Source organism: Ranitomeya variabilis, chromosome 1 (assembly GCF_051348905.1).
Source record: "Ranitomeya variabilis isolate aRanVar5 chromosome 1, aRanVar5.hap1, whole genome shotgun sequence".
Lineage (NCBI taxonomy): Eukaryota > Metazoa > Chordata > Amphibia > Anura > Dendrobatidae > Ranitomeya > Ranitomeya variabilis.
The window spans coordinates 348,440,021-348,467,163 of NC_135232.1; the positions used below are offsets into that span (position 1 = coordinate 348,440,021).

A 27,143-nucleotide genomic window follows, 5' to 3' on the forward strand; every position below is an offset into this window, starting at 1 on the left:
CTTGCCATATAGATGTTATATAGCACCATACCGTGCAAATTGTTCTCACCTAGTGGCAATATAGCACTTGTGCACTTTTTTTACTTGAGGATTTTTTGTACTTATTTATTTTTCTACTTTTGTTTGGGTTGCTTTGCACACATATTTTATATCTTAAATATTTTTATATATATATATATTTTTTTTTGCACATGGGTTTGCAATGTGGAGTGTACACTAGTGTTTGCACGATACACTGATTTCGTATTGACCATATATCCTTTGTATCTTACACTCTTGGTCCATGTGGCTGAGTATTCACATTAGTGAATCACTAGAAGCACTATCCAAATAGTGGTGCCTTTATATATCTTTTTTTCACGTGGTTTTAATTCGGATTGCATCGGTTTTATATATATATGGCTTTTAGAATTATATATGGGGTGGGAGTCACACCCTCTATCTTGTAGGTATTACGGGTGAGGTCAGCCATTTTTTCTATATATCAATTATATATTGTTGTATAAGTATATATTATTTTGGTCCGTCTGTGTACTTCTTATATGTATTTTAAATATACGTGTGTTTGCCAATTATAAATTAATAAAGGCGTTTTTTATATATATCTCCTGTCTGGTGTCTCACCTTGCTTTTATCCATATAGGGGCTGTGGTTGCACTTACCTGCCTCAAGATGTACAGTGCCCAGCCATGACTGAGTTTCTTTCTGCAAGAACTCGGACAGAACTTCCGCGGTGTGTCTGTTGTCACCCAAACACTTCATTGCCAATACAGCCTGCTGACGCTTGCCACTAGCTGTCCCATAATGGCACACCTGGTGTGCAACAGTGGCAGCTGCAGATGGAGTGGATGTGCGACTGCGGTCTGTGGACGAGCTCTCGCTTCTGCAGGAGAAGGAGGAGGAAGAGGAGGAGGGGGGACGAACGCCTACAGCCAACTCTTTCCTTGACCGTGGGCTAGGCAGAAGTGTCCCAATATTGCTGTCCCCTGTGGACCCTGCATCTACCACATTCACCCAGTGTGCCGTGATGGATACGTAACGTCCCTGGCCATGACTACTGGTCCATGCATCTGTTGTCAGGTGCACCTTTGTAGTCACAGACTGCCTGAGTGCATGGACGATGCGGTCTTTAACATGCTGTTGGAGGGCTGCGATGGCTTTTCTAGAAAAGAAGTGCCGACTGGGTAGCTCGTAGCGTGGTACAGCGTAGTCCATCAGCGCTTTGAAAGCTTCGCTTTCAACTAACCGGTAGGGCATCATCTCTAATGAGATTAGTCTAGCAATGTGGGCGTTCAAACCCTGTGTACGCGGATGCGAGGATGAGTACTTCCTTTTCCTAACAAGAGTCTCATGTAGGGTGAGCTGGACTGGAGAGCTGGAGATCGTGGAACTAGCGGTGGTGCCGGTAGACATGGGTGAGTGAGAGAGTGTTGGAGATGGTATTCTTGCCGGTGCCCTACATGCAGTGTTTCCCACTACTAACCTGGTGATTCCTTGACTGCTTTGGCCTGGCGACGAAAGCTGCACAGATACTGCAGGTGGCGCGGGAAATGGTGGGCTTACAGGGAGGGAAGGGATGTAGAGTTGCTGACTAGCTTCATTGGCCAAGGGTGCTGCAACCTTTAGGGACGTTTGGTAGTTAGTCCAGGCTTGCAAATGCATGGTGGATAAATGTCTATGCATGCAACTTGTATTTAGACTTTTAAGATTCTGACCTCTGCTTAAGGTAGTTGAACATTTTTGACAGATGACTTTGTGCTGATCATTTGGATGTTGTTTAAAAAAATGCCAGACTGCACTCTTTCTACTATCGGATACCTTTTCAGGCATTGCAGACTGAGCTTCTTTAACCGGATGGCCACGCTGTCCTCCAACTGGTTTTGTTTTTGCCACGCGTTTTTGGCCAGATACGGGCCCGGTAGATGGAACCTGTTGTGATGTTGATGCCTGCTGCGGCTCCTCCTCCTCCGCTTCAGAACTACTGCCGCCTGCACCCTGTTCCCCCAATGGCTGCCAATCAGGGTCCACAACTGGGTCATCTATGACCTCCTCTTCTATGTCATGTGCAATTTCGTCTGTGTCACCGTGTAAGCCAGTGGTATAGCGTTCGTGACGGCGCACCATAGTCTCCGCTGGGTTTGATTCTGCCTCAGTACACTGCGAGGGCAATGTTCTGGTCTGAGTCAAAGGAACAGCATAGTAATCTGGCTGTGGCTGTGCATCTGTGCACTCCATGTCCGATTCAACTTCTAATGGGCATGGCCTGTTAACTGTTTCACTGTCTAACCCAGGAACGGTATGTGTAAAGAGCTCCATGGAGTAACCTGTTGTGTCGACTGACGCATCCTTAACTGTTGTTTTTAGTGAAGGACACAAGGAAGCGACTTGTTCCTGACCGGGAGCATCCACTGACGATGCACTGCTCTGACATTTGGCACTTTCCGAGGAGGAGGCGAAAGAGTTAGAGGCAGAGTCAGCAATGAAAGCCAATACTTGTTCCTCCTGCTCCGGCTTCAAAAGTGGTTTTCCTACTCCCAGAAAAGAGAGCATTCGAGGCCTTGTGTAGCCAGACAACGAACCTGGCTCAACAACTCGAGACTTAGGTACTGTACTGCTTTTACCACGACCACCTGATGCTCCACCACCACTACCATCATCATTACCAGCTGACAATGACCGCCCACGGCCACGACCTCTTCCACTAGACTTCCTCATTGTTTGCAAAACGTAACCAAAGTAACGCTATTTGTTACTGTAAAACAACTTATCAGGTGAACTCAAACTTCTGTAGGATTTATATATACCTATATAGGTGCCTGACACTGAAAGGAAAATCAGGCCCAATGTTACACACTAGGTTTTCTGTGCCCCAATAATTTGAGACAGATGGCACACACAGGACCAGCACTCAAGCAGAAATGCCAATCTTAATCTCCCACTATTTTTTTTTTTTCTGTGAGAATTTACCCTAAAAAAAAAAAAAAAGGCCCAGTATTACACAGTGGTTTTCGGTGGCACACAATGAGAGACAGACGCCACACACAGCAATGGCACGGAGGCAGACTTGCCAATATTTATCTCCCACTAATTTTTTTTTTGGAAAAGGGAGAATGTACCCCAAAAAAAAAAAAATGGCCAAGTATTACACAGTGTTTTCGGTGGCACACAATGAGAGACAGATACCACACACAGCAATGGCACGGAGGCAGACTTGCCAATATTTATCTCCCACTAATTTTTTTTTTTGAAAAGGGAGAATTTAGCCAAAAAAAAAAGGCCAAGTATTACACAGTGTTTTCGGTGGCACACAATGAGAGACAGATACCACACACAGCAATGGCACGGAGGCAGACTTGCCAATATTTATCTCCCACTAATTTTTTTTTTGGAAAAGGGAGAATGTACCCCCAAAAAAAAAATGGCCAAGTATTTCACAGTGTTTTCGGTGCCACACAATGAGAGACAGATGCCACACACAGCAATGGCATGGAGGCAGACTTGCCAATATTTATCTCCCACTAATTTTTTTTTTGGAAAAGGGAGAATGTACCCAAAAAAAAAAAAAAATGGCCAAGTATTACACAGTGTTTTCGGTGCCACACAATGAGACAGATGCCACACACAGCAATGGCACGGAGGCAGACTTGCCAATATTTATCTCCCACTAATTTTTTTTGGGGAAAAGGGAGAATTTAGCAAAAAAAAAAAATGGCCAAATATTACACAGTGTTTTCGGTGGCACACAATGAGAGACAGATACCACACACAGCAATGGCACGGAGGCAGACTTGCCAATATTTATCTCCCACTAATTTTTTTTTTTGGAAAAGGGAGAATGTACCCAAAAAAAAAAAAAATGGCCAAGTATTACACAGTGTTTTCGGTGCCACACAATGAGAGACAGATGCCACACACAGCAATGGCACGGAGGCAGACTTGCCAATATTTATCTCCCACTAATTTTTTTTTTGGAAAAGGGAGAATTTAGCAAAAAAAAAAAAATGGCCAAGTATTACACAGTGTTTTCGGTGGCACACAATGAGAGACAGATGCCACACACAGCAATGGCACGGAGGCAGACTTGCCAATATTTATCTCCCTGCAGTTATCTCAGAAAAGTATGGCAGGCAGCTATAAAAAGGACTGCTGCACACAAAAGTGTGGACAAACACACAAGATAGCTGTGCAGAAAGGAAGGAAAAACAGGATTTGTGCTTTGAAAAAAGCAGTTGGTTTGCACAGCGGCGTAATCACAGGCACAGCAACGCAGCTATCAGGGTCAGGGAGCATTCTAGTGCAGCCCAATGAGCTACAGCGCTGAGGAAACAAAAATGTAGCTTCCACTGTCCCTGCAATCAAAAGGTGGTGTTGGACAGTGGAAATCGCTACAGCACAAGCGGTTTGTAGCTTTATGTACCCTGCCTATCACTATCCCTGCTTCCAAAGAAGCTGCAGCAACCTCTCCCTACGCTCAGATCAGCAGCAGTAAGATGGCGGTCGGCGGGAACGCCCCTTTATAGCCCCTGTGACGCCGCAGAAAGCAAGCCAATCACTGCAATGCCCTTCTCTAAGATGGTGGGGACTGAGCTCTATGTCATCACGCTGCCCACACTCTGCGTCCACCTTCATTGGCTGAGAAATGGCGCTTTTAGCGTCATTGAAACGCGACTTTGGCGCGAAAGTCGCGTACCGCATGGCAGACCCCACACAGGTATCGGCTCGGTTTCATGAGACGCCGACTTTGCCAAAAGTCGGCGACTTATGAAAATGAACGATCCGTTTCACTCAACCCTACTAGCAACCAGAAAGAACGTTACGGGACCGCGCCTGCACTTGATCGCGGCGGTACCCTAAGAAAGGACAAGAAGCGAGGTATATTGTGCTGAGTGAGAAACGAGATCAACGCAACAAGGAGAAATACCAGTAGGAGTCGTGCTGTAAGATCGAGGCAACATCCCACTGAGGCGCGTAGCTGGTGGCCGGAACGCCGAGGAAGTATCAGGCTCCAAGCAGTACTTCAAACCTACGGCAGGACAGTCAGCTATAGGCGGGCTGTCTCACACCAATCACCTATGAAGACATGGGGGGCATACTAGGAGAAGGGCGACACTAGGGTCCAGGAAGAGCTCCGAGCCTACCCGTCATACGGGTGCGTCCTAGCCATATCATCTGGGGGACGAAGAAGAACATCATAATACAGTTGTGAGGGAACACGAGAAACAGACACAACAGTTGTGGGGACTATCCCGTAAGCACAGCAGGGGAGGACCGCAACACACAAGCGCTAGAAGGTAGGCACAGATTTCCACCTGCAAAGGGAACTCTGGAGGTGCCATCGGACCGGCCGGACTTGCGCAGCCTGGTTAACCGTATTCCGGACTGAGGACCCTGAAGCCTTCAGTAAAGAGGTAAAGAGACTGCAACCTGGTGTCCTCGTTATTTACTGCGACCGGCACTGCACCGCACTACAACCACCATCCACACCTATTATTTGGGCGCCCCTCAGCAGGGTCACGGACCGGGTCTAGCCACCGTGACAACCCCAGAACAGAGACTCAGAGGCCTGGTACCGGGTACCCCTCGGCCCTGCGGCAGTGGGGGCGCTGCATCATTATGATTCAAAAAGAGAAAACACAGTAGTTTGACATTAAATAGCTTCACCCAACCACTAACCATGAGTGGAGAAAAAGTTTTGGTGTTATCATTTATATTCTCTGAAAAAAGGCCAGGAAAGCAAAAATTCTGCTGGGGTATGTAAACTTTTGAGCACAACTGTATAGCTTTATAGGTCCTAGAACCATCAAGATGATACCTGTTTTGTAGTAATACGATGTGCCAGAGCTGAGAAATCGAGCTTGAATCAAAATGCAAATTATCCAGAATGGGCATTTTGTTGTCAGAGATTTTAACTGTGCCTTGCTTATGTCAATAAGCATCACTGTCATTAAAAGTTCGCTGAATTCGTGTTACGATGCAATTCATCATCCACCCTTTCATACAAAGAATTTGCAATATTTTATTACAGTGGTACAGTAAAACCACATTATCAATGGAGGGAAAAAAATCTTTTGAAGACATAAATGTTTAATATATAAGATGGATTCCTATAGTATATTCCATGCATACTAAAAGAACTACTCAGGCTGTCTACACAATGCTTGCGTGCCTACTGCTTACTTTAGGAATGAGGTCATCAGTCTGCATTTATATCGTGGGATTTATAAATAGGACTGATATGCCTTAGCTATAATGTGTTATATATGCTGCAACAATGTCATTGAAAACTATTGCAGTGGAAACAGAGCATATAAACAATAACAATAATATTAGTAATAAAGCTAAACATGAAAGCAAATCAGGATAACACATTGCGACTCACTGGCACATATAAATGTTTATTTATAAAATGTTTCTAAGGTGATTAAGGTGGCTCAGTGGTTAGCATTGTTGCCTTGCAGCACAGGGGTCCTGGGTTCAGATGCCACGAAGGACAACCTCTGCAAGGAGTTTGTATGTTCTCCCCATATTTACCTGGGTTTCGTCCCACACCCCAAAGCCTCAATAGGGACAATGATGATAATTGACCTTAGCCATACGTCCAGGTCGCTAGATACTTATCAACCTTGGACATAACAGGAAAAGTTGCACAGTACAATTCCTTGAGTACACCGATACCCAATATGTGGAGGAATACTACTGTTTGGGTGCAAAATCTGAAAACCACTATTGGCGTACTCAGGAGAAATTGCACAATAAATTTTTGGTTCCATTTGCTTCTGTTACCCTTGTGAAAATAAAAAAAAAATTTAACCAAAAGTAAATTTTTGCGGGAATTTTATTTTTTTATTTTCACAATTCTACGTTATAAACTTCTGTAAAGCACCTGGGCTGTCCACACATCTAGGTATATTCCTTTAAGGGTCCAGTTTCCAAAAAGGGGTTATTGTGGGGTGTTTCCACTGTTTAGGCACATCAAGCGCTCTCCAAATGCCACATGACACCTGCAGACCCTTCCATCAAAGTCTGCATTCCAAAATGTCACTCCTTCCTTTCTGAGCCCTGCCATGAGCCCAAACAGTAGTTTTCTCCCACATATCAGGTATCTGCATTTTCAGATGAAACCGCACAACAATATTCCAAAATGGTGTCACTTTTGGGAGGTTTCCACTGTTTAGACTTATCAGGGGAACTCCAAACGCCACATGTTTCTGCTAATTATTCCAGCTAATTTTGCTTTCAAAAAGTTAAAAGCTCCTTTTGACTGCTCTACGCCCAATCAGTAGTTGTCCTCCACATGTTGGGTATTGGTGTACTTAGAAAAAAGTACTTGAGAAAAAAGGCTTAACAAAACTTCTTGAATGTGGCTTTGATGGGTGCAGTTTTTAAAATGTTGTCACTTTTGGGTATTTTCTGTCATATAGACCCCTCAAAGTCACTTCAAATGTGATATGGTCCCTAAAAAAATGGTTTTGTAAATTTTGTTGGAAAAATGAGAAATTGCTGGGCAACTTTAAACCCTTCTAACTTACTAAAAAAATAAGCTTCAAAAACTGCCCTGATGTAAGGTAGACATGGGAGAAATTGTATTTATGAACTATTTTGTGTGACATAACTCTCTGATATAAGGGCAAAAAAAATTTCACAAAATTTCAGTTTTTTACACAAAGAGTTTTTTTACACAACGCTAATCATATCAAAGTAATTTTACCACAATCATGAAGTACAGTATGTCATGAAAAAATGGTCTCAGAATTAGTGAGATAGGTTGAAGTGTTCCAGAGTTATTAACTCATAAAGTGTCGCTGGTCAGAATTGTAAAATTTATAGGAATAAATGTTAGCACAGCCAAACTTGGAGGTGCCACACAGTAGGTTCCCAAACCTTATAGCTAAGTATCAAATACCAGGCACACTCAGGGATTTTTGGTGCAAAAAAAAATCAAAATTTAATACATACAGTAGCCTCTAGTTACAAACGTTTCGGTCGTTATAGACCTTCATCAGTGTACTAGGGTTAATTTTTAGATGCTAGTGTGAGTAGAACACAAACAGTAGCCAAATATCAGGTAAAGAGTGTAGCCCAGAGCGTAGGTGTTCAGTGACCTGCAATCAGGTATACTGTGGCCCAAACTAGGTCTGTGTAGAGTATCATATGTCGCAATCTTGCAGTGGATTCTGCGACATATGATACTCCACATAAGCCCTGTGTCAATGCCAGCAGTTGGAGCGCCGTATCATGGGTGACTCAAGGTCCCGAAAAGACCTGTTTCAGAGTGCTCAGATACCACGGAGCAATCCGCATCACATGATCGTCACGCTCTCACAGTGGCATAGCCCACTCCAACGCTCTGTCCGACAGGAGGTATATTATGAATCTCACCTTTGCCCACTGTGTGGGAAAACATGCAGCCAGGAGCTCAAGGTGTGCAGTATAGCACACTGGCTCAAAAATCCCCTACACAGCTTACTGTCGCCAGTAAACTTATCTGGCAATGGGAGGCGGGATAAGGTCGGAACAGGGGTGGCAGCGGACAAACTAGCTGCAGCCACATTAGCAGCCTGAACAGCTACTGAGGTAACATCCATAGCTGAGGTTGTGAGCTCGAGAGCTGCCAACCTGCCCTCCAGCTGCTGGATGTACTGCTGCAGTCGCTGTTCGTCTGCCATTACTAGCCAGATCCTGGCTCTAGTATAATATTAGGGCTGGCAGAATGCACCAAATAATATAAAGGAAGATATATGGTGTGTTCACAACCCGGGGTCCACCATGCAGAGATGATACCTGCTGCTCAGTAATGGCAAACTATATGGCGGCATAATGTGAACACACACGGGTTAACTTCACCCGGTATGTAAGGAGGCGTACCCTGTTGCTTCACAGGGCTACAATACCGCTGAGTGAACGCTAGTGTTAGGTCACAGGACTCTGCCCCAAGGACACATGGTTAGAGTCCCTCTAGACCCACTAGTGCTCGGCAACGGAACTGTGGTGCCAGGGAGAAACTAAACTAATAGATTTAGCACACTAGCTGCGCGCAGCGCCGCACTGGTAGACACCACTAACCACCCTAACTAGGGCCTGGAAAGCTCATTTATTGCACACGTTGCCACACTGACTGATGCTGCTATTTGATGCAGTATTCTCGTGCCTAGTGCTGGATGGTACAATCTGGTTCTAGTCAGCTCAAACTCCCGACTGCATGTAACAACATTAGGGAAGGGAATAATTAGGAGCTTTCACCAGATATCAAACACACATGCACACACACACACACACACACACGATTTTAGTTTATACTAGCACATGGCCGAGCAGCCATGCAAGCCTTTTATAGTTGCATCCTTCTGGGACCTTCCCAGTGATCCAATCATAGCTGCTTCAGGCCCTGTGCATGTGACCTCCAATGAGAGGTTGTCCCACAGGCATGCTCAGTAGACAAAAAGCAGGACTTAGTCCCTGCAGCGTCTGCTCGCCGCTGATTAATGCTGTTACAAAGGCTGGACCTAGGACAGCAGCAGTAACCAGATGCACAGCACCAGCTTGAGCAAGAGGCTGGGACCGACTTCTCTGCTAAGCAGGCTCCTCTGCGGCTGGGTAAGGATAGGAGACCCCAGAAGACATGGTTTAAGAATCCCCCTGTTCAGCGGCAGGAACTTGACATCCACATGTGTCATGCAAACCTACCTATCTCTAACATGTGTTTGCATCAGTACACATGTGTCGTTTCGGGGTCTGGCGAACGCAACATGTTGCATTTTTGGAAGCGTCAAATATGCGCAGGCATGCACGTGCAGATGAGTTTGTTAAAAAAACGCATTACTTTATATGGGAACGCATGCATACACATGTCCTTGAGTGTGCACTTGCGTACTTCGGACTGCACATGTGCAAGAACTGATTGAGACACACCCTCCTGGAAATATCGAATGCATGCACATAAAAAACAAAAACGCAAGCACACGCAGTGCTTTTTTTCCCTTCATGCATAAGCTGATGCACACGTTTTTGCATGCGTTTGCGCAAGCAGAGGATACGCTGCGCACATATAAGCAAATGTGAACTTACCCTAAGATAATGACTTTTGGGTTTTCATTGGCTGTAAGCCATAATCATCAACAACACTTGAAATAAATCACTATCTTTGTAATGACTCTATATAATATATGAGTTTTACTTTTTATATTGAAGAACTCAAATAAATTAACTTTTTCTAATTTTGTGAGAAGCACCCATATGTCTGCGTAGCCCTTTAAAAGATAAGTAAATGCATTTTTACCAAATTCCATGCTATTTAACATTGTAAACAATCAGAATGTACCACTAGCAAGGCAACTGCTATAGCTCCACTTCTCTTACACATTACAGTATAAGGCCGGCATCACACTTAGCGTAGGGAAATATGATCCGTTTTTTACAGGCAAAAAAATGCAGAAAAGTTCCTGAACAGTGATCCGTATTCAATGCGAGGATGCGATTTTTTCTCCAAAAATTACCAGTATGGCATCTGTACAGCAGTGTACACCGCACTGAATTACCGGCTTTTAAGCTATCTAGTTCTGTATTAAATAAATATATATATATATATATATATATATATATATATATATATATATATATATATATATATATATGTCTCAATGACATATATATATATATATATATATATATAGATATATATATATATATTCTATGTGTAGGACATTTATTTGATCTATTCTATTCTAACCTGTCAGTGTGATTTTACTGTACACCGCGCTGAATTACCAGCATTTCTATAGAACACCGATGCGTATATCTCGCAAGTCACACTGTTGGTCCGTGTGTAATCCGTATTTTTCTCGCCACATAGACTTTCATTGGTGGATTTTTTGCGCAATACGCTGACAAATGCAGCATGCTGCGATTTTCTCAGCCTATAAAATACGGCTGCGAAATATACGGCAGACAGGAAGCAGCCCCATAGAGAAACATTGGTCCGTGTGCAATGGGTTGTTTTTGCGCCTCTCATACGTCCGTAAAACTCTCTAGTGTGACCCCGGCCTTATTGTTAAAGGGAACTTGCTAGAATCTTCTATACCCCAAATCATGTATACTCCTGTATAATCCTTTTAGAAACAAGCAACATTTTTATGACCCTAAAAGATACTCCAGCAGCGAGAAATCGAGAATTTGAAGTTCTGTATATACACATCTGGATTTGCATTAGGATGTGACGATGCACTTACAGCTCCTCAGCCTCGCACTGTATTTCCTGCCTAGTAATACTCTACTTTGGTTGACTGACAGCTCGTTAGCTACATGGTAGGAAATACAGCGTGAGGCTGAGGAGCTGTAAGTGCATCCTCACACCCAATATCTCAGATTCTCACACTTATTTTTCTGTTTCCTACAGATCAACTTCAAGAAGAGACTTGCTGCCTAGTATATCCTAAATCTTTACAGACAGCATTGTCACAAAAGAATCAATATTATTTATACCATCTATCCATGGCTTTGCTGTATATATATATATATATATATATATTTTTTTACATTTCCAGCATCCCTCCATTATGGCGTAGATGCTTCTTTGGTGATGCCACATACCTTTCAGTCATGCTGATTTATAAGCTCCTGATATTTTATCATACATAAGGCCTTGGCACTCGGGCTTCCAGAGATCATGTTATCAGCTTACAAATATAGAATATTAGTACATCTAAAAGGCTAGTCACGCTGTTAGGCTTGACCTGGCTGACTGTGAGTTATGCCTCAGCTATTGCATCTGCTGCTGTAAACAAGAGAGCTGACTATCTGCAGTGTGCAGTGTATGGGGAAGGAGACGTCCTCTCGACTTCCGGCTTCTATTGTGCACTGTAAGTCAGCAGTGTGTGTGTGAAGTGTGTTATTAAAGCTGGTGGTTTGGAAAGGTTAAATTCACTGAAAATTGAATGTCCATGCGTTGCTTATAGCAAATCTTGCTTCGTCTGTCAGAAGCGGGATCAGATTTTACTGTCCCGGCATGCAGTCATCTGATATCGTTTGCTGTAGGCAGTGTATTTGTACATTATACTGATGTAGCAGGGTTGATTTTGTCATGTAACTGTCATCTCTTGGTTAATTCTATCAATTTTGCATTATGACAGCTCTCAGATAATGGCTGGCTTTCTATGGTTAGATGTAAATGGTTTGTACTAATAGAAAGGGTCTGCTGTTTTGCACTGCACAAATCCAACTTTGCTACGTCTGCATTGTGTTCAATCAACATCAGATTAAATTAAGGTTTAAAAAAAATCTTTAATTATTCATGTTTCTGTTCCAGCTCTCAAAGCATCTGCTCTTGTAGTAAAAGTTAAACGTTACGCTAATACTGCTGTAGAACCTTTCCAAAAAACATCCCGTCTGTACAGCTGCTCTATACAGCAGGTTTAGTCATGGTTAGAATGACAGCTGGATGGTCAGACACCCATGTAAAGCTGCATCATACACCATAGCAAATAATTTGGCTTTAGCCTTTTATGTATAATGTTTTTAATCTGCAAAACATGTTTGTCTGTATAACAAATAAGAATGATCTATTGGCTTTTAGAACAGTATACATAAAGGCACTACCTAGACAATGGTGTTGCTAGTGTCCAAAAGAACCAATAGTGACAATAAAGGAACAAATCATCAACGATAATATAACAATTTAATTTAAATATTTATAGTAGACTGTTAATATAATGTAACAGTCTGTCCTCAACTTTGCTGCCCGGCTAATCCACCTCTCTCCTCGCTACTCCCCTGCTTCTCCCCTCGGCAAATCCCTCCACTGGCTCCCAATTCCCCAACGAATCCAGTTCAAACTACTAACACTGATCTATAAAGCCATCCACAACCTGTCCCCTCCCTATATCTCTGAACTAATCTCCCAATATCTTCCCTCACGTAATCTTCGTTCATCCCAAGACCTCCTACTATTCTTCACACTTTTTCGTTCCTCACACAATCGCCTCCAAGATTTCTCCCGAATATCCCCCATCCTCTGGAATTCCACACTTCAACACACCCGATTATCCAAAACCCTCGGATCCTTCAGACAGAACCGGAAAACCCATCTGTCCAGGAAAGCCTACAGCCTGCAATAACCATTCTGCCGCCTCACCAACCACCCAAGCTGCCGCCTCACCACCACTCGAGCTGCCGGCTCACCACCACCAGAGCTGCCGCACCCCCGTCCTTCTGTCTCTTCCCCATTATCCCATGGAATGTAAGTCCGCAAGGGCAGGGTCCTCTCCCCTCTGCTCCAGTCTGTCATTGTAAATTTGTTTACTGTAAATGATATCTACAACTCTGTATGTAACCCCTTTCTCATGTACAGCACCATGGAATTAATAATGCTATATAAATAATTATAATAATAATAATTAGACATAGAAACCAGAAACTAGAAAGCAGACACATACCACACACAATTTTAAAGTATATCAGGAATGGTATAACAATAGTATCTATATATCTATAATGAAGATACAGTATATAGTAAAGGTATATTTAAATCTTGGATATCTATCAAACTGAATTATAATATAAAGGATAGATTACAGTAAAGTACTGATAAAGACACCTATGGAATATACCATTAGCACCATAGTAAGAATAGCGCAATATAGGCGCATGAAACGATATATCAAAAGAAAGAATTAATCAATTACCTGTAGCCATAGTTGCAGGGTATGTAATCTGCTGACTCGCACCTCCAGAGTCCTATGGGCTCTAGTGCAAAATGTAGACCTGGGCCCCCACCTGCATGTTTGCTCCTTTCATGTAGTAATGTACTTCATCCTGTACCCTTCCTGTAATAATGTCCCCCATCCTGGGCCCCTTCCTGTAATGCATTTTTCCATCCTAGACGCTTCAGAAATAATTTCCTCAATCATAAGCCCCTTCCTTTAATAGTGTCCCCATCCTAGACCCTTTCTGTAATAATGTCTCCCATGCTTGTTCCATCCTGTAATAATGTCCCCTATCATGGCCCCTTCCAGTAATAAAGTCCCCCATCCTGAGTACCTGCCTATAATAATGTCCCCTATCCTGGACCTTTATTAAATAATGTCCCAACTCCAGAGACAAATCCTATAATGTCCATCATCCTAGCCCTTTAATTAACCCCTTTACACCCCAAGGCTGTTTGCACCACCGTGACCAGGCCAAATGTTATAATTCTGACCAGTGTTACTTTATGTGGTAATAACTCTAGAAATCTTCAATGGATTGATTATGAGTAGTGTTGAGCATTCCGATACCGCAAGTATCGGGTATCAGCCGATATTTGCTGTATCGGAATTCCGATACCGAGTTCCGATATTTTTGTGATATCGGAAATCGGAATCGGAAGTTCCCAGTGTATGGTTCCCAGGGTCTGGAGGAGAGGAAACTCTCCTTCAGGCCCTGGGATCCATATTCATGTAAAAAATAAAGAATAAAAATAAAAAATATGGATATACTCACCCCTCCGGCGGACCCTGGACCTTAGCGATGTAACCGGCAGCCTCCGTTCCTAAGAATTCAGTGAGTTTAGGACCTGCGATTACGTCATGGCTTGTGATTGGTCACGTGGCCGCTCATGTGACCGCTCACGCGACCAATCACAAGCCGCGACGTAATCGCAGGTCCTAAACTCACTGAATTCTTAGGAACGGAGGCTGCCGGTTACATCGCTAAGGTCCAGGGTCCGCCGGAGGGGTGAGTATATCCATATTTTTTATTTTTATTCTTTATTTTTTACATGAATATGGATCCCAGGGCCTGAAGGAGAGTTTCCTCTCCTTCAGACCCTGGGAACCATCCAGGATACCTTCCGATATTTGTGTCCCATTGACTTTTATTGGTATCGGGTATCGGTATTGGCGAGATCCGATATTTTGCCGGTATCGGCCGATCCAATCCGATACCGATACTTTCGAATATCGGAAGGTATCGCTCAACACTAATTCTGAGATTGTTCTTTGTGACATATTGTACTTCATGATGGTGGTAAAATTTTGTTAATATGACTTGTGTTTATTTGTGAAAAAAACGGAAATTTGGCAAAAATTTAGAAAATTTTGCAATTTTCAAACTTTTCATTTTTATGCCCTTAAATCAGAGAGTTATGTTACACAAAATAGTTGATAAATAACATTCGCAAAACCATTTTTCGCGACCACATTACATTTGAAGTGACCTTGAGAGGTCTATATGACAGAAAATACAAAAAAGTTACATCATTCTAAAAACTGCACCCTCGAGGCATTCAAGTTCACTTTCAAGAAGTTTATTATGGTTTAAGTGATGCCATTTTGGAAACTAGACTCCTCAGAGAACTTATCTAGATGTGTTGTGAGCACCTTGAAAGGCCAAGTGCTTCACATACCTTTATAACACAGAGATGTGAAAATGAAAAAAATCACACTTTTACCACAAAAATTTTCTTTTAGTTCCAATTTTTTTATTTCCACAAGGTAGCATGAAAAAATGGACCCCAAAATTTGTTGAGCAATGTCTTACTTCTGAGTATGCAGATACCCCATATATGGAGAAAAACTGATGTATAAGTGCATGGCGGGGCTCAGAAAGGAAGGAGTAACTTTTGGAACACAGATTTTGAAGGACTTGTCTGCAGGTGTGGAGGAAAACTACTGTTTGGATGCACAGCATGGCTTGTAAGGGAAGTAGCACCATTTGACTTTTTGAAAGCAAAAGTTGCTGGAATAATTAGCAGACATCATTTCACTTTTGGAGAGCCTCTGATGTGCCTAAACAATAGAATGTGACAACATTTTGGAAACTAGACCCCTCAAGGAATATACCTAGATGTGCAGTGAGCACCCTGAACCCTCAGGTGCTTCACAGAAGTTTATAATGTAGAGCTGTGAAAATGAAAAAATCTAATTTTTCCCCAAAAATGTTATTTTAGAAACTGGAGAACATGGAACCAAAATCCAAAATTTGTTGTGCAATTTCTCTTGAGTACTTCAATGCCCCACATGTGGTTCAAAACTACTTTTGATTCACAGTGCAAAGCTCAGATGGGAAGAAGCACCATATTGGAGTTCACATTTTGTTGGACTGGTTTGCGGGTGCCATATCACAATCACAGAGCCCCTGTGGTGTTAGAACAGCAGAATACCCAATAAGAGAAATCATTTTGCAAAATACACCACTTAATGAATTCATCTAGGGGTGCAGTGATCATATTAACACCACAGGTGGGTCACATAATTTTATACCATTGGGCAGTGAAGAAAAAAATAATTAAATTTTTACCACCAAAATTTTTTTAACCCCAGATTTTATATTTTCACACTGGGAAATAGGTAAAAATGGCACAAAATTTGTCCCACAATTTCTGCTGAATGTCACTTGGTGAGACTCAGGAGGGATGGAGCGCTATTTGCCTCCTAGAGTGCAGATTTTACTAGAATCATTTGCGAACTCCATATACAGAGCCCCTGAGTCTTGAAGAGCAGAATCCCCCCTCAAGTGACCCATTTGGGAAAGTATAACCCTTTGGGAATTTATTTACAGGTATAGTGATGATTTTGACTCAATGGGTGTTTTCCAGAAACAAGCAGCAGTGGATGTTGCCGAATGAAAGTTGCAAATTGCTGTTGTAGTGACTAGTACGTTTTAGTGATGAGTACGTTATGCCCAGCTCATGCTTCTGGAGACATGCACCCATAAATTAGACAGACTCTCATTACTACAGAAATGCCAAATATGTACATGCTAAATGTGGTTTAGGCACACAGTGGGGTTTAGAAGGGAGGAGGGCATTTGGATTTGGGAGCACAGAACTTGCTGAATTTCTTTTGGGGGGAGGCGAGGAGCCATTTCACTTTTCCAGAGACTTTGTGCTTCCAGTATCATGGAAACTCCCTATATTTCCATTGACAGATGATGGACCTGAGTGCAGACTTTTATTGGGAACATTTTACATAATGTTTGGGATCACATTTATCTAGCACTCTATGCTGACCACTTACTTTGAGGTTTCCATGTAAATCTACAAGTGACATGATTCAGATGAAACACCTAGAGGATCCATTCACTATATGAGGCAGAAGAGTCTCCACTGACTTCTATGTGTCAACTGTCAGACTCAGCTGAAACCTTGCGGTGATTGCGTGTGAAAAGCCCCCTGGCACAAAATTGCCATTACGTATCCATATCAGGTGACCTTGACTTATGGATACATCTAAGGTCGTAAAGCGGTTAATAATGTCCTTCATTCTTGGCCCCTGTCATAATGCTCTGTTGCTCTTCTCCAATAAGATTAAAAAAGAATGCGTCATCCTCTTCCAAAGCCAGTGTAGAGGAAACAAGCACCTTAAGCCAGCTTGTTTGCCACAGTCGGCACATGACGCTACTGCCGTGCGCCACACATGAAGAGCAAGCTGACATCAGCTGCCGGACTGTGATTGGCTGGTGGTATGAATTGCAGTCCATGGTGATGACATGTCTCTGTGCTGCAATGCGTTGAAGCTAAATATGCATCCTCGGACACACATCCAGCTGAAATAGGTGTGGGCTTCGTTGAGCTCTCCTCCCATGCAGGCCTGCCCATTGCCGCACTCTTTGCCATCATCATGCCCCTATATATGCATACAGCCATTTACTATAGTGACATCTTTTCTGTAGGAGGGATTCTCTGAGATAAATACTTTAAATAATGGTATCTTTCTATCAACTACTAGGTGAACTCTCTATACACCTTTGAAAAGGAAAGATGTTTTGTGTTGGAGAAAAAAAACATATTGCAAATCCATCACACCTTCACTGCCATTTACACATTTAGACATTTTTAGTTTGTCATGTGATCCCGCTCTGTAGAGATGGGCGGACACCTGGAAGTTTGGGTCCGGCAGGTTCAGACGAACAGTTACAAAAAGTTTGGGTTTGGGTAGCATAGCAGAACAGTACCCAGACCTGGGCCCGGGCTCCAGTCATTTGAATGGGGAGCTTAAACATCCAGTGTTTGCTGCCCTGTAATGTGCACTGCAGCACGGCAAACACCGCTTGTGATCGGTGGTCATCCCTGTTGGTCAGAGAGTCACGGTTCCCAAGCTGTCAGAAGACAGCGTGAGCGCTCAGCTTTAATCGGAGGTATAAAGTTTACCTCCGGTCACTGGAGTCAGCTGATGGGACAACTGCTCCCATCATCCAACACCTGCTGCCGCTAATAACAGTGAGAGCAGGAGCTGATGATGGGACTATTCATCAGCTGCTTCAGTGCGGTAAATAAATATATAAAAAAAATAAGCCAGGCAAAACTCACAGCTGGGAGCTGCAACCCTCAGCTGTCAGCTTCAGCATGGCTGGCTATGAAGAATAGAGGGGTCCCCACGCTGTTTTTTTAAAACTTTAAATAATTTTAAAAAACGGCGAGGAGTCCCCCCATTATTTTACAACCAACTTTGCAAAACCAGACAGCTGGAGGATGGTATTCTTAGGCTGGTAAGGGGCCATGGATATTGGCTCCCTCAGCCTAAAAATAGCAGCCTGCAGCTGCCCAGAAAAGGCACATCTATTTAATGGTACTTTTCCCAGCTCTTCCCACTTGCCCTATAGCGGTGGCAAGTGGGGTTAATATTTGTGGAGTTGATGTCACCTTTCTATTGTCAGGTGACATCAAGCCCTCGGCTTAGTAATGGAGAGGTGTCTATAAGACACCTATCCATTACTAATCCTATATAGGTAAATCCTATATGGTAAATAAAGACACAGCCAGAAAAAAGTCCTTTAATTGAATGAATGACAGACTCCTTAATAATCTCAATTAAACCATACTTACAACCTTGTCTAATTCCACCGAAGCCCTCGATCTCCTGTAATAAACCAAAAATAATAAAACAACAATATCCCTCACTTCGGTGGAATTAGACAAGGTCGTAAGTATGTCCCACACCATAATCCATGTCTGGGGGATAATTAGTTTTCAACATGGACGGTGCCAAGATGAGAAAGCTGAGAACCACTGGTGAATGAGCTGCTGCGAGTGCAGCCTCAGTGACTAGCGGTTACATCACTGAGGCTCCATTCCCAGCCGGGCTGAACTGAGGTGACCTTGGTGAGTTCCCTGCTAGCACTGTGAGAAAGTTGCACGGTGCAGAGGAGAGTTCAGCAGGAGAATTTCACTGTGGTGGTTCTCAGCCTGTACAGTCGCATCTTGGCACTGTCCAGGTTGAAAACTAATTATCCCCCAGACATGGATTACAGCGTGGGACAGAATGACCGAGAGGTGAGGGATATTGTTGTTTTATTATTTTAGCTTTATTACAGGAGATCGTGGCCTTCGGTGGAATTTGGCGATCTTGTATGTATGGTTTAATTAAGAATATTAAAGGAGTCTGTGTCATTTTTTCAATTAAAGGACTTTATTCTTGGTGTCTGTGTTTTCTTACAATGTGAATATGGGGTTAGAAATGGATGCGTCTTATTGATGCCTCTCCATTACCAACCTTAGGGCTTAATGTTACCTGATGGTGACATCAACCCCACCAACTATTACCCCACTTGCCACCGTTACAGGGCAAGTGGGAAGAGCGAGACTAAGTGCCAGAATTGTCACATCTTACAGATGCTCCTTTTCTGGGGTGGCTGAGAGCTGATGTTTTAGCCTGGGGGGCCAGTATCAATGGCCCCTTCCTAGGCTATTAATATCAGTCTGCAGCTGTCTGCATAGTCTTTGCTGGTTATTAATTATAGGGGGACCTAACATCATTTTTTTAGAGTTCCCCATTTTAATAGCCAGTAAAGGCTAAGTTTACAGTTGTGAGCTGATATTAGTAACTTGAGAAGCTCCATGGGTATTTCCTCCTTCCAAGGCTATAAACATCTGCCCCCAGCTGTAAGCTTTCCCTCTCCTGGCTATGAAAATTACATGGGAGCCCATGCCATTTTTTTTTTAAATAATCTTTGATTAATTAATTACATGTACAGTAAGCTGCATACACACTGCAATAATTGTATTTATCACTGACATCTTTATATCTACCTGTTCCTACAGTATTTGTATTTACTGTGTGTAATCCATCTCTTCTATCCTTTCGGCTCCTGCTGTGATTTTACACTACCGAGGCTGCTATGTGTGTGTCACTGACATCTATATACAGTACATATGTATTCTATGTGTATATATCTATTCTATTCTAACCTGTCAGTGTGATTTTACTGTAGCGGCACATGAATTACCAGCTTTTCAAAGGATGTAGAGGTATGGTTCTACAGGAAGTAGTTTTTTTCTCTGGGGGCACTCAACTTTATTAGCATGCACAAGTAAGGCTATGTGCACATGTTGCGGATTGGGGTGCAGAATTTTCCGCACAAAATCCGCATCTCCTGGCAGAAACCGCAGGTGCGGATTTGCTGCGGTTCTGATGTGGAATTAATGCGGATTTTGTGCGGATTTTCTGCGGTTTTGACCACTGCGGATTTCTATAATGGAATGGTGCAGAAACGCGCAGTTCCACACAAAAGAAGAGACATGCACTTCTTTTCAATCCGCAGCGGATTCAGTGCGGATTTTTCTGCACCATTAGCACAGCTTTTTTTCCCTATTGATTTACATTGTACTGTAAATCACTGTGTGGAACTGCAGCGTTTCTGCGCGGAAAAATCTGCTGCGGATCCGCACCAATTCCGCATAGTGTGCACACAGCCTTAGCCCCCAAAAGGCATGAAAAAACGTGCAAAAAACACAACAAATGCGCAAACAAAAATGCATTAAAAACGCAAACAAAAACACATTAAAAATGCACAAAGCATATATTTTTGCCACAGCTTCTTTCCTGCCAAGAAATCAGGTTTTGCTGCTGATAAAAATGCTGCAAAAGCACCCAGTGTGAACTTACCCTTAACCTTGCCCTACAGCATAGTACAACTGTCATCAGACCTCTCTTCTTATACTCGTTTCCCAATTTTAATTGTTCTTAAATTGTATATGATTGCTGTGAGTCTCCTATGGCAGCAGCCCAGTGCAATATTTCATGATGCCGCATTCAGACAAGTTTTCCATTCCCGACAAACTGTGACTTTGCCCACATGGCTGCTGCTCTCCTTTCAACTTCCAAATGTACATCGCAATGCACTTACGGTATCTTGTCTTTGTAATTAATGGCGGAAAAATATATAGCAAATTAAATAAGATCATTTTGTTGTGTTACAGAAGAAAAAAGAATCAATGGGGCAAAGTTGTTTCATTACAACCAATGTTTCCTGTCCATATGCAAGAAGATAGAAATATACAAGTACACAAAAAATATTTCTAATAATGATTATGTTATTAATATTATCAAATGAATAATGATTAACAGCAGACTATGAAAAATTCAGATCATCCTAATATTTTCAATAAACAATTATAACTACATTAAAACAATCAAAGCAAACATTAATATTCTTAAATAAAGTGCCCTATATATTTTTCTACATGTATGGACCAGATAACAAGGGTAATACTGGACGTGAGCTATAAGAACATTAATTAACTGCTCTAGAATTCAGCTAAAGTACCAGAGACACAACTTATATCAGCGCTGACATGCTTTCCTTTCAAGATTGCTAATGAAAAGTCAATTAAAGGAAATTCATTTGTTTGCACTTCATGGAGGCATCATTACTAGTGATTATCATTATAATGACACATTAACAAGTCATTGTAGTCATGGATCCCAAATGACTGGATCAGACAGAACCAGAGTTTTACAAAATGAAAGAAGAAAAGAATATTTCATGTTGAAAATTTACAAAACAGTAATTAGTTATGATGTAAGATAAAAATCCACCAGCTATGGGGATATAATCTACCTTATCAATAGGACGTTGACTAATATAATGGACTCATTAATGAATGTTGGCATTATCTCTGCACACTTTTATGTTTTATGCATATTATGGGCATTTTAACAAGCTTTAGAAAAAGTAGAATGTGTTCTAGCGCTAGCTTAATACAATTGAAATCCGCAACGTGTGCTTTCTGAATAAATCCTTTATTCGCTCTTATTTATTCAAGGCATATTATTTTTATGAACAGCCCTGAGATTAGTCTTTGCTTTTAGAGCATATCTTGTTAATATATAATTCCTTGGTTAATTGCTACAGTGAATTGAGTGATAATGAAAAGCCTAGATTAAAGGTCATTGGTATCAGAATGTCCGATGGGTGTTTATATTTATTGGCACAGTGGAAGCCATGATTTTTATTCGAGAAGGATAATCCATAGCAATGTTTAAAGAAATAGTGTATTAGTCATAAAGGGAGACAGGCAGGAGAGTTACAGTACATACATAGTACCTCAATATCTCAGCTCTTTGCTGAAAGTACTGTATAAGGTCAGGGAGCAGTGACAGTTTTCCCAGCTATTTTTGGGGTCACATTTACCCCTGCTGGGCAATTTTTTTTCTCTTGCGGTGCTGTTTGCACACCGAATAGCACGAACGTTACTGCACCACTGACACGCAGCCAGCTCCGTTGTCTTCTGTTGTGACTGGTGAGCAAAATATTCGATGTTAAACTCAGGCCAATTTTTTGCCTTTACGGTGCTGTTTCCACACCGAATAGCACGCACATTACTGCACAACTGACACGCAGCCATCTCAGTTGTCTTCTGTGGTGATTGGCGAGCAAAATATTCGGCATTAAACTTAGGTCAATTTTTTTGCCTTTACGGTGTTGTTTGCACACTGTAGAGCATGCATGTTACTGCACAAATGACACGCAGCCAGCTCCATTGTCTTCTGTTGTGACTGAAGAGCTAAATATTCGGTGTTAGACTCAGGTCAATTTTTTTGCCTTTACAGTGCTGTTTGCACACCGAGTAGCACACATGTTACTGCACAACTGACACGGAGCCAGCTCTGTTGTCTTCTGTGGTGACTGGAGGGCAAAATATTCGGCGTTACACTCAGGCCAATTTTTTTTTACATTGCAGACAGTCCTCCTGTTTTTAAAACACAAAGAAGTACTAGGCTGTAGTGCTAACTTCCATAAAGCACAAACTACTCCTTGATCCACAATATCTGCATCTGAACATCTGCGTCTATGTCACAAAAACCCAAATTCCCAAAAAGACTGTTGTGAAGGGACAGGGACATTGAAAATTTGCATGGGGTTGTCAGTGGTGCCCAACAAGGCACTGAGTCTGGGAGACAGAAGAAGGTTGATGCATCTATGTTCCTGGTGAAAATTCCCGGTCTGGAACGTAAATGTGTCTGGAAGCCAGAAGAGCATTAGCAGATACTGTCTTGGATGGCAGATAAGGCCTCAATGAAATTTTCTAGTAGCACCCAATCCTCCACGACCACACAGTCAACTGTCGATAAACAGAATGCTGGGTCATCCAATCCTCAACCTGTTCCTACTTCCTTCCCCCTCAGCATTCAAAGGAAACATTTGACCCCATGCTTGGCCACTCTGATTATCTGTTTGGTACATATGATCCTTTGGTTGCCTTTGGCTGCTCAATGCGCAACATTGAAGAGGAATGTGAGGAGGTATTGTCTTTTCATGGCCAAATATTTGAAAACACACGGACAGAAGAAAGCCACTTTCAGCCACTTGATATACCAGCTCAAGAGGTGGAGGCTGATGATGGTGAGACACAGTTGCCATCTGGCCAGCCAACAATATCAACACGGAAGGAGGATGACATGGATGACGAGGTGGTCGATGATGAGTCCAGTGATCCGACCTGGACCGTGGGTATGCATAACCAACACAGCAGCACAGAGGAGGAAGGTGGATACCTAGCTCCAACAAAGGCACCAAGGGCTACTGGTTTGAGCAGAGTGCAAAGTGTGTCAACGGTTGCCAAGAATAATCCCTCTGTGCCCCAAGTCAAGGCAAGATGGAGTACATCCTCTGTCTGGAATTTTTTTGGGGATAGTCCTTCTGAACCAAACATTGTCATCTGTAGCATCTGCCATATGAAGCTGAGCAGAGGCCAGGGCAAAGGCAACCAGAGCACCACCAGTATGCGTACACACATGGCAGCCAAGCACCCTAGTCAGTGAGTGGAACAACAAAGTACCAAATCAGTGTCTGCAGGTCAAACCACTGCCATGTCACCTGTGATCCGTCCTTCGAAATCTGTTGGCCAGGAAGCAGGTACTCATACCTCCTGCTCATAAGCTGTGGTTGCAGCGACACATGACACAACAATCCCATCCACTTGTTTATCCCAGCCAAGCGTCCAGTTGTCTGTGCCCCAGATCTATGAATGGAAGTGTAAATGCCAACCCACGCACCCACAAGCACAAAAACTAAACACGCACATTGCCAAGTTGCTAGCTGTGGAGATGTTGTTGTTTAGGCTTGTGGGGACACAGTCTCTCCGTGGTTTCTTGGCTGTGGCTGCCCGACGATACTCTGTTTCCAGCCGGCACTATTTTTCCCGGTGTGCCATCCCTGCGCTACACCTAAAGCGTGCTCTCACTTGTGGACAAGTAGTTGTGGAAAATTATAAGTAAATAGTCGCGTTTGCGTTTCTTTTCTGGCTTTGCGCCAGTCGCACAAATATTAGATAAAGATACGTTATTTATTAAACCAATAGGAAATTATGATTTTTTTTATATACCTCTTGTAATAACTTCAAAATATACTGTGATGTCCCCATCAAGGCATCACCCAGAGTGTTTGATACAGACCCCTTGGGTTAATTTTTGGAAACCTTTGTACAGTGTACAAAGGTCAAATTTCTACTCTCAAACTCTATATATTCTATTATAATGTTTTCATTGTGTGGCCCTTCTCACGGTCTCTTTTAAGCATGTATCTGGTAGCCTGATGTGGGTTTTGGTTCTGCACTTGGACATTTTGGTGCATGAATGCATTAATATGCTCAACACAATTCTTCAGGTTTCAGCCATACACAGAATAATAATATGAGTAATGAAACATGCTCTATATATATGCTGCTAGTTCAAAATACTTACCCCCACATCCCTTTTATAAAAGAAAATTTGATATAACACCTCTGTTAGCATACGCCATATACTGCTCATATACACAGTACCCCTATAGGTGGAAGGAACGCCTGGGAAACGCATGGGACAACACTTGTGTCTGGTGGTGAAACCACTGTTTCTTACCCTGTTTTACATCCTTCCCAATCTGCTGTCCAGGAAGGAGATGCTGATGCCTCCTGTCTACAACCTGCAGTTGCACAGACAACAGTCAGCAACCATGTCCAATTAGTTGTCACAGCTCAACGTTCAGTTGTCCCTTGTCAGTATATGTCTGTTCACAAATTGTTAGTTAGATATAGCATACATATTCATTAGCACTTTACATTGTACGGTGATGGACAAAGACCATTGCTGACTTTTCCAGGTTCCTAAATTAGAGACTTCAGTCTTTTTATTAAACTGTTGCTTCCCTTACATTTTCTAAATTTGGGTCCTAAAAAAATGGTGGTGGCGCTTTGGCCAGTTTATGAACATTTTAAGCACATCTAAGAGACTGTGTTAATACACTCCTCAGACCTATTCAGGCTGCAGCCTTACACATACTAGAACATGGTAATTGCCACAATAAGGCCTTTACCTGAGCTCTGTAGCACTGCCTGTCACCTGAGTAACACACTCCACACACCTCGACACTCTCTGGAACCTATCCTGTAATTACTCCATTGTTGCTCAAAACCATGCAAAAGATACTGTACATTCTGCCTGGTTGAGTAGTTTCCAGAAGAAGTTTGTATGTTTGTGCAGATTGGTCAATGACACTCCTGTCTCTTTTCCTTGAGGAGGCTTATACATGTTCCTGACATGGGTTTAAGGCCTAACAGACTGGTAATAGAGTCCCTCGCTCGCATACACTGTATTCTTAATTTAATTCTAATGCTTTTGGTGTATGGTAGAATCCAATTTCTTGACATTGATCATACAGCTCCCCCAACTCCTGTATTAAATTCACCTTACTGTGGCTTCACCTGCTATGACAATTGTTCCACTGAGATCTGGTGGCAAAATGAACTGATGAGCTTACAAAGCGCAGGTTTCACAGCACCTGTTGGCCCTCTGAAAATGTGAAGTGAGGGCTGCATAAAGAGATGGCAGTGGACATGGTGGTGGTGGCGGGCGAAGCCCAAAATTCAAACGGGCATGTTTGAAATGGCATTGCAAAGGGATGGGTAATATGTATTCCACTATCTTGCTAACTATTTGGCATGAGGGAGGGACCTCCCAAATGTAGGCGTGAGAGCTCTTTCAAATGTGTGATACAGGGCCACCTGAGGGCCCTTACCAAACTCAGGTTTGATGGCACCTGCTGGCACACTATAAATTGTAAGCGAGGGCTGTATAATGACATGGCGGTGGACATGGTGGTGGCGGGCAAGGCCCAAAATCAAGTGGGCATGTTTGAAGTGGCATTGTAAAGGGATGGGGAATATGTATTCCACTATCTTGCTAACTATTTTGCATGAGTGAGGAACCTCCCAAATGTAGGAATGAAGCCCTCACAAATGTTAAAGGAAAAAATAAAGCCAAAATGCTCCTTGTGAACATATGCTAAATGAAAAAATTTTTCTTAGCGTTTTTCCCTTAAAAACAATTGGTTTGATTTGGAAGGTCTTTTTAAAAATCCATAAAACCGGTGCAATAATCTGACAACATTATTCCCATATACCATATTTGAGTCAGAAAGGCATGCAGGCATCTTCTCAATGCTGTTCCTATTTAGTTTTAGCTCTTTCCCATCCATTTAAGCATTTTCCCATGCCCCCAGACCTGTTTGTTGGGTCCAGCAGAAAAATATTCGGCTTTCCCATGGAATTGCATTGGATTCGTTATATGGTACGAATACACGGATATTAGAAGTTATTTGCGCCGATTTTCCCGAATATTTCACTATTCGCTCATCACTATTTATGGTAATAAATCAGCACAGCTGATCTAAGAACAAAACAGGTGTCATAGAGAAAATTAAATGCTTACAGAGATGTTGCACTCTACTCTGTGTGGCTGCTCCCATTCATTGTAATTAGGTAACTAAGGAAACGCCTAATGGCTAACAAATGTGAGGCCCTGCTTCTGGAATGTGGAGCAGATTTACAATCGAGATAAGACTTTTAAAAAAATATATATAAAGACCTGGGATTCCTTTGTCTGCTTACTAGAAATTAAGAAGGGAGGTATGCA

The 27,143-nt window shown here is 42.4% G+C and overlaps 1 protein-coding gene across 2 annotated transcripts in view; it reads left to right on the plus strand.

Annotated features, from left to right (window-relative positions):
- The first annotated feature begins 11,750 nt into the window (after positions 1-11,750).
- The window catches only part of LRRC2 (leucine rich repeat containing 2), a 611,884-nt gene continuing 596,491 nt past the window's right edge, over positions 11,751-27,143 (plus strand). For both annotated transcript variants that reach the window (XM_077280930.1, XM_077280929.1), the window contains exon 1: positions 11,751-11,855. The gene's annotated coding sequence lies outside the window, so the exon portion shown is untranslated. The remainder of the gene's footprint in view (positions 11,856-27,143) is intronic.